At 41.2% G+C, this 7,850-nt stretch overlaps 1 protein-coding gene across 2 annotated transcripts in view; it reads right to left on the reverse strand.

The window, feature by feature from the left end:
* Tsp74F (Tetraspanin 74F) overlaps positions 1-7,519 on the reverse strand; it is a 177,124-nt gene extending 169,605 nt beyond the window's left edge. The window contains exon 1 of one of the 2 annotated variants that reach the window (XM_070085889.1): positions 7,377-7,519. The gene's annotated coding sequence lies outside the window, so the exon portion shown is untranslated. Of the gene's footprint in view, positions 1-7,299 lie in introns of both variants that reach the window. The other variant, XM_070085888.1, reaches the window with a different exon arrangement.
* Positions 7,520-7,850: the final 331 nt, after the last annotated feature.

A 7,850-nucleotide genomic window follows, 5' to 3' on the forward strand; every position in this document is an offset into this window, starting at 1 on the left:
TCCTGACCTGGGGCCACACTAGTGTTCTCCGGGGTAAGGCATCTCCAGACCCTACCTTCTCCCTCGCTCACGAGGGATCCCTCACCATCCCCTTATCCATCGTTACACTCTCAGATACGCATTGTTTAATCTGTTCTAGACCCGGGTGGGCCTTCCTTGTCGACAGTCATCTATCTCTGAGGCGATCAGATCAAAAGCCTCCAGGAGGTTCATGGTGCATCTTTACTGGGGTCTCCCGGAGAATCTTAGTGGCAGCTATACCGGAGCTGCCTTGACGCAGTAGCCGCTCATAACAACATTGAAAGTTAAAATAGATTCACTATGCCAAGCTCATCAAGACTTGGTAAGTAAGACACAAATGCAACAGTTAGGTATCTTTATTTCGAAACGTTTCGCCTACACAGTAGGCTTCTTCAGTCGAGTACAGAAAAGTTGATAGAAGCAGAAGAGACTTGAAGACGATGTAATCAGTCCATCACCCTTGAAGTTTTGAGGTGGTCAGTCCCTCAGTCTGGAGAAGAGCATTGTTCCAAAGTCTGAAACAATATGGAGTTGAAGTGACAGGATGGAGCCTTATATAGCGCCAGGAGGTGAGACGTAGGTCACTAGTAGAACGCAGATGTTGGGAGGTCAGGTCCCTCTCAAATCCAGCCTTTCTCACTAGTAGAGGTTGTCGAAGTTGATTTCAGGTCTGTACCAAGATAGCCTTGTGTTGCAGTGTCTGACAGACTGAACATTAAAATGGTATAAAATACCGACAGGTTGTTAGGTAAGACACAAATGCAACAGTTAGGTATCTTTAGGTATCTGTCGGTATTTTATACCATTTTAATGTTCAATCTGTCAGACACTGCAACACAAGGCTATCTTGGTACAGACCTGAAATCAACTTCGACAACCTATACTAGTGAGAAAGGCTGGATTTGAGAGGGACCTGACCTCCCAACATCTGCGTTCTACTAGTGACCTACGTCTCACCTCCTGGCGCTATATAAGGCTCCATCCTGTCACTTCAACTCCATATTGTTTCAGACTTTGGAACAATGCTCTTCTCCAGACTGAGGGACTGACCACCTCAAAACTTTAAGGGTGATGGACTGATTACATCGTCTTCAAGTCTCTTCTGTTTCTATCAACTTTTCTGTACTCGACTGAAGAAGCCTACTGTGTAGGCGAAACGTTTCGAAATAAAGATACCTAACTGTTGCATTTGTGTCTTACCTAACAACCTGTCGTTATTTTATACCATTTTAATGTTCAATCTGTCAGACACTGCAACACAAGGCTATCTTGGTACAGACCTGAAATCAACTTCGACAACCTCTACTAGTGAGAAAGGCTGGATTTGAGAGGGACCTGACCTCCCAACATCTGCGTTCTACTAGTGACCTACGCCTCACCTCCTGGCGCTATATAAGGCTCCATCCTGTCACTTCAACTCCATATTGTTTCAGACTTTGGAACAATGCTCTTCTCCAGACTGAGGGACTGACCACCTCAAAACTTTAAGGGTGATGGACTGATTACATCGTCTTCAAGTCTCTTCTGCTTCTATCAACTTTTCTGTACTCGACTGAAGAAGCCTACTGTGTAGGCGAAACGTTTCGAAATAAAGATACCTAACTGTTGCATTTGTGTCTTACCTAACAACCTGTCGGTATTTTATACCATTTTAATGTTCAAGATTTGGTAAGTCTCGAGGAGTCATCACGGGACTAAACCAGTGCTAAGATGCTGAACCTAAAGGACCCCAACGGAAATAAGTCACTTTGACTTTTTTTGGGTTATTCCAATGGAAATAAGTCACTTTGACTTTTTTTGGGTTATTCCAATGGAAATAAGTCACTGTGTCTGACTTTTTTGGGTTATCCTAGGTTCTCTACACATATGCTGCTATGTATGATAATTCTATGTAACTGTATTTGTGTATACCTGAATAAACTTACTTACTTACTTACTTACTTAGGTTCTCTACACATATGTTGCTATGTAATATAATCTATGATAAATTAGACACATGTGCAACTCTTGGGTATCTTTATTAAGGAAACTTTTCGCCACACAGTGGCTTCATCAGTCCATACACAAGAGAAACTTGAAGAACTTCAAGTTTCTCCTGTGTATGGACTGATGAAACCACTGTGTGGCGAAACGTTTCCTTAATAAAGATACCCAAGAGTTGCACATGTGTCTAATTTATCAACGTGTCGGTTCTGTGAACCATTCATCTACAAGATAATCTATGTAACTGTATTTGTGTATACCTGAATAAACTTATTAACCCGAAGAAGATACTCGTGACGAAACGTTTCTTTATTATAAATCTATCAATGCATACGAGTGTAAATAACTGGTTCAGAGAACCGACAGGATGATGAATTAGACACTTGTGTAATACTCGGGCATCTTAATTACAGAAACGTTCCGCCAACCAGTGGCTTCCTCAGTCCAATAAAAAAAAGAATGGTTGAAGATTAGAAAGAGTTTGCAGCATACAGTGTGTGTTTTACCTACAAATTGTAGGCATCGCCATACCAGTGCCACCAACTTTATAATTCTCCACATCTTTTCTCACTACGCCAACATTTTCATATTCTGAAGCTGGCTGGAATCCACCCAAGAATATATTTTGCCTAGTTTTTCGTCGTTAGCGAGTTTATTTCGTTTTTCTCCATCTCTTCTATGTCGTTTATGCAAGTTGTGAAAAACATTGAAGCCAACACTGACCCGTGTGGGATGCCGCTTGTGACTGGCCCTCAGTCTGATTTCTCCTTATGTGTGCAAACACTGTTGCTTAAGGGTCAGCCACGTCTCTAGTATGGACATCCTCATAGTTCTCAGACTTATGTTGTGCCTTATCAAATGCCATGTTGAAAAGTATATATAAACAACGTCGAAAATAAGTAATACATAAGCTATCTTCCACATCTCCGGCACAATACCCGCCTGCAATTATTTTTGGCACCGGTCTGATTCAAATAAATAATTACCAATAACCTGGATTGGGTCTGTTCATTTCTCTAGCTAAATGTGAACAGTACATCATGGTAAATTATGCCCAGTCACTGTGAGAACTTTACCTATGTTACTCTGGCGTGAGACTCACGCGGTCACACGAACAAAAAAAAAAAATAGTGAGGTATCAAATACCTGACGGATACTGACCACTGAGTGCTAGCCAAGGCCACTACTATAGTATCTCAGTAACTATCACATTCTTCACTCTCTCTCTCATATCTGTCATAACCCAACACATTACGGAACGAGTGGGGTTGAACTCATGGTAGATGAACCTAAAACTCACAGACCGTATCGTGATTTGTTTGCAATCGTGTTAATACGAATTCGTGAATCAACCCAACCAATTTTTGCTGTAAGACTGGATTCAGATCCAAGGCGCTAGTATAAACACCGCTTAACTACACTGATACAAGCGTGCCTTATATGCCATGTACAATGTAAAAAACTTGATTTTATTTACACATTTTGACTGCACAGCTGTGCTTGTTTACTTAAAATATGCTGTCTTTAATCGCATGTCTGGGAGAGTGAGTGAAAGTTAGTTTTCTGGATGTGGTTTAAAGTCTATCTACTGCTCGAGGGTCATTAATGCAGCAATCCACAGTCGATAAGAGGCAAGTAAGTGTATTCAAGTATACACAAATACAGTTACATAGATTATCATACATAGCAGCATATGTGTAGAGAACCTGGGATAACCCAAAAAAGTCAAAGTGATTTATTTCCATTGGGGTCCTTTTAATACCTTATTATTATACTATGAAGGAGATAATATCTTATTATTATACTATAAAGGAGATATACCAGGAATAAGGTAAAAAGAGTTATTTATATTTACATGTGTGTTAGCTAAAAAAAATAAAAAATCATTCTCCTCCTTTTCTGTCGCTACATTCATTATGTACCTTTTGGCAGTCTTCTTGAACTGGTTCATGCTATGACTGGCTTTGACATGTGCAGGCAGTCTGTTCCATTCCTTTATTGCTGTACAATAAAAGGTGTTTGAAGCCTGGCCACTGACTGTGGGTACTACAAAGTTGTGCTCTCTCCCCCTAGTACTATGATTCCTTTGGTTCCCAACCTTGACAAAACTGGCAGCAAGATATTCTGGACACTAATCAATTTTATAAACTTGATTTAACTTCAGTTGTTTTACTCTGTCTTCAACATTCAGCATGTCCAACTGCTGTAATTCATCCTGGCCCCAGGTCCAGGATGAATCATACCATTTTGTTCTGGGTGATTTGCAGTTTATCTTTAAGTTTTTTTATCAAGGCAGAGTACCATGAAGAGCAAGTGTAGTAAATATGACACTGTATGAGAGCTAGACATAGGGTCCTGCGAGCCTCAGTAGCTAGACACTGTGCTTGTCTGTAGAGGAACTTCAGTCTGGCATTCGCTTTCTTTACGCCAGTTCCCTATCAATTCTCCTGACATGAATGGGTCAAAGGGGATTCCCAGATATTTTACTGAGAAAGCTAAAGTGATGGGTTCCCCATTGCACCGGACATTAATATTATTTACCCTTCTCAGTTTATGGTTCGTGTCAAAGAGTATGGCTTCCGTTTTCCCGAGGTGTAACGACAGTTTGTTGTCTACTAACCATTTGCTGCAGGACTTCAGTTCTAGTGTTATTACGTTAGTTAAATCTTGTGGGTCTTTACCTGACACTAACAGAGCACTGTCATCCGCATACAGTAGGAGTTTGCCCTTGACACTGATGGGCATGTCGTTTACTTAACAAAGAAATAATAAGGGACCCAGAATACTACCTTGGGGAACTCCACATGCTATCGGCAGGGGTTCCGATTCTGTTTTGTTAATTTTGACAGTTTGTTTCCTATTGCTGAGATAGGACTTAAACCAGTCTATGGAACCTATGTTGATGGCTTGAAGTTTCTTACATAATATATTGTGGTTCACAGTATCGAAGGCCTTTTGCAAATCTAAGGTTACCATTCCTATGAGGTTCCCTATCGACATTTCAGTTCTCATGTAACCCATCAGATTAATTATGGAGGTGTCGGTTGAGTAAGATCTCCTGAAGTCTGGTTGATAACTATGGAGAATGTTGTTGTTATTAAGATACTTAGCTACTTGACAGTACACCGCCCTCTCTAGAATTTTGGATATTACACTGAGTATACTAACAGGCCTATAGTTGCTGACATCAGACCTACTATTTTTCTTGATGATAGGAGTAACTCTGGCCTCCTTGAACCTCTCTGGTACGGTATTAGTGGTGATGGACAATTTAGTTGATTTGTGGCATACCTCGTTATCAATATTTAGTACTATGTTAGATCTATCTAATGGTTTTTGACTATATCCCAACTGTTTTAGTTGTTGCCAGAGCTTTCTAGGGTTATTCTTGTGCTCTTCGATTTTTGAGCAATAGTGTCAGGGTAAATTAAAATAGATAATAAAGTAAGCAAATTAAAATAAAGTTATTGGATTATTAGCCCCTGAGTGTTAATGCAGGATAATCCAAGAAAGCCAGGGTAGTTCGCTCTTCCCCAGGATGCGACCCACAATAGTTAATACCCAGTTACCTACTTACTGCTAGGTAAACAGTGACAACACGTATAAGGAAACATGTCCATCGTTTCACCCATGCCGGGGATCGCACCCAGACACACGAAATCGTAACAACACGACTGCAAACAAACCACAGCATGGGTGAGGTTAGAACCCATAGCAGTGTGAGAGATGGGGACGCTACCAATCAAGCCACGAACACCCGCTGTATCTCGCTTCATTCCTGCCAAAAGGTGTTAGGTAAAAGGACGCAAGTGCAACTAATGTGACATTTTATTGTGGCAAAGTTTCGCTCTTCAGGAGCTTTGGTAAAGCTCCTGCAGAGCGAAACGTTACCACAAGAAAATGTCACAATAGTTACACTTGTGTCCTTTTACCTAACACATTATCGGTAATTCTACCAACATTTCTACTGTCAAGAGGTGTTTTCAACTCATATCTATACTCTATAGCAACCAACTTTTTTTTTTACTAGATATGCTTGCATTTCTGCCTTACTGAAACACGTGTAATTAAGACTATTAATGTAGACTGCTAAAGTCCACAACAGCTGACAAGAATATTAACTCTGATGGAACACACAACATTTATAATATTATATACAATGATATAAATGATTTAGAAAACCGACAAGTTGAAGAATGATACACTTGTGCAACATTTGGGAATCTGTATTACGGGAACGTTTCGCCAACAAGTGGCTTCTTCAGTCTGGTACAGAGATGAATGGTGGAAGATGAGAAGGAGTTTGAGGTAATCAGTCCCTCAGCCTGGAGTCGATGGACAACACAATATCCATTACAAAAGCTTCAGAGACAGTGCTTCCGTCTTCGAGAATAACCACCATCTGTGACCCTACTGTCTTTTCCCACAGCCCCAGAAGCTTTCACGGTATAACATTCTCATGTCCCTCGAGGCTACGTAGTTTATAAAGTCAAGGTAAGTCGTACCGAACAACTGTCATTTAATAAACAGAATGCAAACAGACACACAGTATACTTGCAGTTCTTTAAATTACTGTTACATAAATGGGAATGAGCTGAAACTATAGGAGTATAACCTCTGGGGAATGGAAGGAAATCAGGTTTAATTCAAGGGATTGGCTGCTCCAGCCCTTCACCAGCATCAAGGCAGCCCCTTTAAAAGGCATTTCTTTAAAGGTGTTGCATTGCTTACCCGAAATAAGCGAGGTTTAATGTTTTACATTAACATTAATTTACACAACTAACCCGCATATAGGAGAAATTATGAGGACGTTTCGGTTCGACTTGAACTAGTTAATGGTCCATGTCGGACTGAAACGTCGTAATAAGTTTCTCCCAAGTGAGGGTTATTTGTGTATTGTTCCAGTCACGGTATTGTGCCTTGTTATTCTTCAACAATTTATATTTGTTAATAGTCCAGCATTAACGAGTTATTAAGGTCACATAATGCAACATGGCATTTGGGTCACTGTAAGAGACAATGTGATACCTCAGTGACCTTGGTCACGTGTGTTGACAAACTAGAAAGGAAACTTTGAGGACAAAAAGAAATAGCAACAGATCTGGAATGTAAACAAGGCTGGAAATGTTTTACTAACTCATTCGTTTTCTTGTAAATAAACATGAATACCAGTGTGTTTTTTTTTTACACTAAATCTGATGACAAAGGAGATACATTGACAAGAACTTCACACCGCCTGACCACTAGGGACACGGCCATATCTACAGCCCCATAAAAACTCATACAAAACTTTACCTCCACGACTCAGTCCAGTTTAAATCTCTGAAATCAAACCAGTTTTCTGCTGCCAACTGAGACACAGGCACACTCACGGTATCACAAGGTGCACCACGAATTCACAACACAGGTCTCAAACACATCACAAGAGACCAAACACGTTGGAAACGGAATTTATCGAAACAGGAGCAGAGACTTGCGCACTGTCTCGCCGCTCACTCAAGACTGCTCACGGGACGGCTGGCTGGCCGGTCTCTGCTTCAAGACGCCCGTTGGGTGGCCGGATGGTGGCCAAGGGGTGGCCGGATGGTGGTCAGGGGTGGCCGGATGATGTCCGGTCTAGCCCGCACCCTACTCCGACGTCACCGCCTGGCGGATGAAAGTGAAAATTACGTCCATCCTTCGCTTAAATAACGGCCATCGTAGGTTTAGCAGAGGTGATCCAGGTCGCTTAGCAGTGTGGTTGAGTGAGTCACTCCACGGTCAACACTTACATCATCCGCCACCGTTTACCTAAATATCTGCTATTGCAGCGTAATTACTAGATCTTCAGTCTCTCTGTCTTCCAT

The sequence above is a fragment of the Cherax quadricarinatus genome, chromosome 17 (assembly GCF_038502225.1).
Source record: "Cherax quadricarinatus isolate ZL_2023a chromosome 17, ASM3850222v1, whole genome shotgun sequence".
Taxonomy (NCBI): domain Eukaryota; kingdom Metazoa; phylum Arthropoda; class Malacostraca; order Decapoda; family Parastacidae; genus Cherax; species Cherax quadricarinatus.